The following is a 7,500-nucleotide window of genomic DNA, read 5'->3' as shown; positions in this document are numbered from 1 at the left end:
AGTAAACACTCTAATTTCATTCTAAAGCCCTGCAATTGCTCATATAAGTAATCTTATAAGTAAGCACTAATAAACTAAAGCACTACACCCTCTTATACTCCCTTTAAGTACTTGGCTCCCTATTGGTCCTTTTTGATCAGTCATAAAGTAGTTCCTTATACTATTCTGGCATGTTCAAAAGTCAGTTTCGGGTTTACTCTCCAGTCCAGCTGGTGAATCTGGGAATCTTGAGGCAATGTTACAACTGCCTTATGTACACAGACCACCCTCTCCTCCTCCCAACTAGCTCAAATATATGTGAGAGATGCAACTATATAGCCAAACTGGAGGCTGAGCTCTCTCAACCCAATACTGGCGCAGTCAGTCAGGAGGAGAAGGTAACCACACACACCACAAATCCAGTCTCACATAGACCTATCGCAACAGAAAACCAAACACATAAATACACAAAAACATACTCAGAGGCTCTAAATAAAAATCTGCCCAAGCAGCAGAGACCTCCAAAGCAGACATCCAAGCAACCGCTACCCCACAACAATACCCACGTATCACATAGTTCACAAAGTCAGTGTGCCACACAGTCACAGCCCTTAAGGCTAAACAACACACCTAATACACTTGTAATAGGTGACTCTATTGTCAGACACACTGACGTCCCACTCACCAGGCTGAACAAGGAGAAGGTCACTGTAAGCTGCCTGTTGGGTGCCAGGATCTGCCACATAACACAAGCACTCAGGTCACTCCAAAGCAAGTACAAATATGACTCCATCATTGTCCATGCTGGTGTGAATGACCTGAGATCTACCTCCCTGGACTACATGAAAAGAGACATAGAGGAGCTCTCTGATCATGTAGCCCAGGCCGGTATGACCCTGACCTTGAGTAGCATCTTACCCTCACCAAGAATGATGCCACAGTATAAAGACAAAATGATCAATTTTAACAATTGGCTAAAGTATTGGTGTCATTCAAAGGGGATCCAGTGTCTGTCAGCATGGGATGACATGCTCGACAAGCCACATTGTTTAGCTAGGGATGGCTTGCACCTGTCACTCCTGGGCTTTTGAATACTGGCTAAGGCTCTTGCCACCCCTATAGTGCATTTTTAGGCAAGGCTCAAAAGACAAACCCACCTCCATAGACAACACAAAGAAAAAGAAACTAAGGGTAATGCTGCTCAACGCCAGAAGTCTAAACCTCAAGATGCATGCACTCGAGGCTCTCCTCAGTATGGAGAATATTGATATCTGTGCAGTAACAGAAACCAGGTTCAAGGCTCCTAAGAGCACCCCAGCACTACCAGGTTATACCTCATACCATGCTTTTCGGCCCCAAAACTCAGACCGAACCACAAAAGGAGGGGGAGTATCCATATTCATCAAAGATACCCACACCTCCAGGTTAGTGGCACTGCATGAAGCATCAGAGACCATCCATGTGCAACTAACAGTGGGCAAAACTGCCTTTCAGTTTGTAGCCTGCTACAGACCACCCTCCCAAACTCAGGAACCCCACTCGGCTTTCCTGAGAACACTGGGGAATATGAAGGTCTCTCCAAACACCATTATATAGGGTGACTTCAACTACCCAAACATAGACTGGGAGCACTACTCAAGCCCCAACACCCTCGCCCAATGGTTCCTAGAATTTATAAACTCAAATGCTATGGAACAACTGGTCACCACTCCCACAAGAGGGGAAAACATATTGGACCTGATCATCACCAACATGGGGACTCTATGTTCCATACCAGAGGTATACCCCTCATTGGTAAGATCTGACCATAAATTAATCTCACTGGACATCCATATCCCGTCCCCACCCCCAGCCAAGGAAACCACGGTGAAGAACTTCTCAAAAGCAAACTTCACACTTCTCAAAACCAAGGTGGAATCCTTCAAAGCCCCCGGGTTAGTGGAAAATACGGCCCAAACCACAGAATCCTTTACAAAAGCTTTCTATGGAAACCTGCAGGAATGCATGGATCGTGCCATCCCAAATAAAACCAAGACTCATTCCTCCAAAGGCAGGAGACCTGTCTGGTGGACCCCAGCCACAAATAAGCTATACAACAGAAGGAGGAAGCTACTACATGATAGAGCAAAATCCCAAAAAGGAAAGGCATCTCTGATCAGTACTAGCAAGAAACTACGATCCCTCATAAAATCATCTAAGGCCAGCTTCGAAAGAAAAATTGCACAAGATGCTAAAGATAATCACAAGGCCTTCTTTAGTTATGTCAGGAACCTGGGTGGCAACTCCCAGATATGCTCTGAGTTAGTTCAAAATGACAAAAAATACACTGAACCCACAGACATTGCCAACATCCTGCCAGACAGGTTCAGTGCAAACTTCTCCCCCCCCCCCAAAAGAGCAAATGTCTATCCCAACAGAGTGTAGCCTACCTGACATCACAGATGCACAGGTGAGAGCTGCTCTCTCCAAAGCAAAAATCACAGCATCAATGGGACCAGACGGTGTCCTGGGCTGCGTCTTACATGAACTCCAAGAAGAACTGAACCCTCAAATAAAGTCACTGTTCAATCTCAGCCTTACTACAGGATATGTACCCAAGGAATGGTGTACAGCAACAGTGGTCCCACTCCACAAAGGTGGTGCCACAATGGACCCCGGAAACTATCGCCCTATAAGCCTGACTAGCCTGGTCTGCAAAGCTATGGAGCGTATCATCATGAAACTCATAAATAAAGACATTGGGAACCTCCAATCACTAGATCCTACCCAATTCGGCTTTGTTAAGGGCAGGTCTTGCCTCTTGAACCTGGTCAACTTCTTTGAAACAGTCAGCAAGGCCATAGATGAATGGAAGGTAGTCCACACAGCCTACCTGGACCTCGCAAAAGCCTTCGACACAATACCCCACTCGGGCATCATAAATAAGCTCACCAGCATAAATATCAACCCCTATGTCACAAGATGGGTTGCAAACTGGCTCAGGGATAGAACCCACATGGTCAAAATTGCAGGTGCCATGTCAGACTCTAAACCAGTTACAAGTGGTGTCCCACAAGGCTCAGTCCTGGAACCTCTCTTGTTCGGTATATATTTCTCTGAGGTACAGGGTAACATGGGAGGACTATGGCTGACCAAGTTCACAGATGACTGCAAACTGGGTGCCATAATCAACTCGCCGACTAACACAAGCATCCTCCAAAAGGGTCTCACAGAGACGGATAACTGGTGCCAGAGCCATGGCCTAAAGCTAAATGCCAAAAAAGTGCATAGTCATACCCTTTGGGAAAAACAAAGTGCCCACAAATTACCACATAGGTGATAATCCATTAAGTACGGAAGAAGTAATTAGGGATTTGGGGACCCAAGTAGATAGCAATCTCTCCTTTGACAATCACATTGCCAAAGTGGTTAGAAAGACCTTCTATATAGCCCACCTCACGAAAGGGTTCACATCTAGATCAAGAGAGGTCATTGTGCCCCTCTACTCATCACACATCAGGCCCATAATTGAATACAATGCTCCATTTAGGATGTACCTTACCTGACACCTGCAGCAACTAGAAAGACCCCAAAAGTACCTCACCAAGAGGATTGAGGGACTCAAACAGATGCCCTACGCAGTTAGGCTAAAGAAACTCCAGCGCTACTCAGTTGCTTACCGCCTACTCAGAGGCGATCTGTGCCTGACGTATAAAGCCATGTCCAACCCAGAATTAATGGACATGCTCCACCTCAGGAAATCCAAATCCCTTAGAGTTACATGCTCCAGGGACTTAAACCTCAGCACAGAAATAAATAGGACATGCTGGAGAGACAGATTCATATCCCAGAGGCTCCCCTCACTCTGGAACAAAATCCCAATCCATGTTAGGCAGAGTCCCTCAATGACCCTCTTCAAGAGAAATCTTGACGAGTGGATGGGAGATCATAGGTGTACCCCTGGGATCTCTCCTGTGTCCCTAATAGACAGAGGCACAGTAAACTAATCACAAAATGGCTATCTTCTGTGACCTACTATACAGAGGCACAGTCAACTAATCTAAAAGGGTGGCGAAAGCCAAACACACGCTGGCTAGGCTTATAAATGCCCTAGGGCAGATAGCCTAGTATCAGCCTATGAAACTATGAACATATATATATATATATATATATATATATATATATATATATATATATATATCTCAACGTGAATAAACACACAGATAAATATATATATATATATATATATATATATATATATATATAGATATACATATATATATATATATATATATATATATTGTATATATATATATATGTATATATATATATATATATATATATATATATATATATATATATATATATATTTATATATATATATAAGTATACATCAATATACAGAAATATATGATAGCTACAAATATATGCAATCTGAGGGTCATGCTGCTGCACACTAGAAGTCTAAATTTGAAAATGCACTCACTGGAAGTATTCCTTAAAATGGGATACAATGACATCTGTGCTGTAAGAGAGACCTAGTTAAAGACAGCAGGAAGCACCCCTTTACTACCAGTCTATAACTCATTCCACAGCTGTTGGCTGCAGAACTTGGACTGAAGCGCCAATGGTGGTGGTATTTCCATATTCATTAAGGATGCACACACCTCCAGAGTGGTAGAACAACATTATGCATTACAGATCCTGCAAGTGTAGCTAACATTGGGTAAGGCATTGGTTCAGGTTGTAGCCTGCTATAGGTCCCAAAAATGTCCCAAGACTCACACTCCATGTCCCTAAACACCCTGGAGAATATTAGTCTCCAATCTAACCCTCCCATACTGGTTGACTCCAACTACCCCACCATTACCTGGGAAAGCTACACATGTACTGGTGCACATGCCCATCACATTGACCAGGTCCTTGCTAACATGGTCAACTGTTGCTCTACACCAATACCCAATCCTCCCTTGTTATATCTTAACACAAATTAATCACCTTTGGAAATCCACAGTCCTCCCCCACCCCTTTAACAGGTAGGCACCATGAAAAGCCTGTCCAAAGATAACTATGGCCTCATAACAACATAAGTGGCTAACCTCATGGCAGCCATGCAAATAGAGACTAGTTACATGACTACTGGATCAAACAACAATGCACTATGAACACATACACAAATGCATGGGTACCACCATACCCAATAGAACCAGGACCCACAGCTCTGAAAAAAAGGAAGCCGATTTGGTGGTCCAACAGCCGTAAAGAAACTGTACAACAGAAGGAAGGGACCAATATGGAATAAGGTGAAGTCCCATGACTGGATAAAAACCCTTATCAGCCTCAAATAAAAGTTGATATCCCTCATCAAATACTACAAAGTTAACTGTGAAAACAGAATTGGAGCACGTAGTAAAGATAACCACAAGGCCTCATACAGTTATGTAAAGAATTTCCATGGCAATTCCAAGATTTGTTCTGAGCTACTAGGCAATGGTACCTTCTAGACTGAGCCAACAAATATTCCCAATATACTGGCTGACATATTGAGTGCAAACTTTATTCCTCTCTCCCTCTCAAAGGACCAATCACAATACAAGTACACTGCCAGGTACCCAGTATTACTGCTGCACAGGTTAAAACACCACTATCCAAGGCCAAGAATACAGCTTCTATGGGGCCTGACAATATCCCTGGCTGTGTTCTACATGAACTACAGAGCAACCTGGTACCTCACCTGTGTGCCCTATGCAAGCACAGCCTCACCTCAGGCTTTGTCCCTACTGAATTGTGCACTGCTACAGTCACCTCTCTCCACAAACAAGGTGTAACAACAGACCCTGGGAAATACTTCCCCAACTGCCTGACAAGTCTGTTATGCAAAGGTATAGAATGCCTCATCATGCACCTAATAAACAGGGATATGGGAATCTGCAGACTCAGGATCCCAGACATTTTACTTTTGTGAAGGGTAGGTCACACCTGCTCAATCAACCTGGTCAACTTCTTGCCGTCAGTCACATGAGCTGGGGATGAAGGCAAGGTGGCACATACAGCCTATCTTGATTTGGCCAAACCCTTTGATAACATTCCCCACTCAGGAATCATGCAAAATCTCACTAAGCTGGACATCAACCTCTATATCACTAGGTGGGTTGCAAACTGGGTCACAGATAGGACTCACAGTGTGGAAATAGCTGACTCCAAGTCAGACTGCTAAGCAGTCATAAGTGGAGTCCCACAGGTTTCTGTCCTGGTTCCTCTCATATTTGGTATCTTCTCTGAAGTCCATGCCAACATGAAGGGGCTCTGGCTAACAAAGTTTGCAGACAATTGCAAGTTGGGAGCTATTATTAACTACCCAAATGATGTTGGCATCTGTGGACAGCATGCCAGTGGAAAGGTATCTCAGCGACATATCACTGTGAGTTGTGAAGTCACTCACTAAATGCATGTCCACACAACCCTGTCAATCAATCAATCCACTATGTGTATAACAGCACTGATGACATAGGATCTGTTCCCAAATCTAGGGATATGTCCCCCATGTTGTTTAGCTGTCTCCACATGTCCTGTCCTGTGATATATTGCCAACTACTGTATGTGAATCTGTAGGCCACCACCTCTGTAAGGTCCCTCACACAGACAAGGAAAAGGGGCAAGGCCCACATTAAGGAAATTCCCATATGTCGAAAGTAGCAGCAGCGACCAGGCCCACAGCACAATGCAATGTGGGCACCTACATAGTGGTACGGCCATAGCAATATCTGACATCTGCACAGATGTACACAGGACAGACAGAAAGTAGATAGCTAACAGGTTACGCATTAGGATAAGTGTTTTGAAAGATAGATGTCTGAAACTGAAAGGTATACCATTACTATATGACAGCTGTCCTCAATGACATGTCCAAAAACATACTAGTCTACATTTAATATCAACATATCAGATCAATATCCAGTAAGAGATACATAAAAACATACAGCTCAAAAACCAAGGACAAGATAGTCAGTACTCAGAGTCCAGCTTTGCATGCAGGGGTGTATGGTTCCAGTACTACAATCTGCAATCTACTCTTACTTAGAAAATCACTGTTAAAAGTAGTAACGTAATGATACAATATGGGTTAAACTATCTTCGTCAGCCAGTCCTCTGTAGCTGTTGTAACATGCAAGTGTGACTGCATATAACCCGGGATACTGCCTATATATGAAACAAATACAAAGAGAAAGGATTGTGGTACTACACATGTATACTCAGGTGTCCAATACAATATACTCACATCCCTTGCTACAGTAATGACAGGACATAGAAGCATGTTATGTACAGGGAATTAAATACAGTTATTAAAGATGTCATTATCCTTTTATTTTATCAGACTGGAATGTGATCACTGGTTACCAAGGTTAAGCTATGCTTAGCGGGTTTAAGCATTGCTTAAATGCGAATGCTAAGCAGATTTGCACACTGGTAAGCAAAGCCTACATGATGTAAGCGCCTGTTCATTTAACCGTACATTAACACTGCTTACTGTTGTCCAAACCT

Source organism: Protopterus annectens, chromosome 1.part1 (genome assembly GCF_019279795.1).
Source record: "Protopterus annectens isolate FY-2018-M chromosome 1.part1, PAN1.0, whole genome shotgun sequence".
Lineage (NCBI taxonomy): Eukaryota > Metazoa > Chordata > Ceratodontiformes > Protopteridae > Protopterus > Protopterus annectens.
This window is presented reverse-complemented; position numbering follows the sequence as displayed.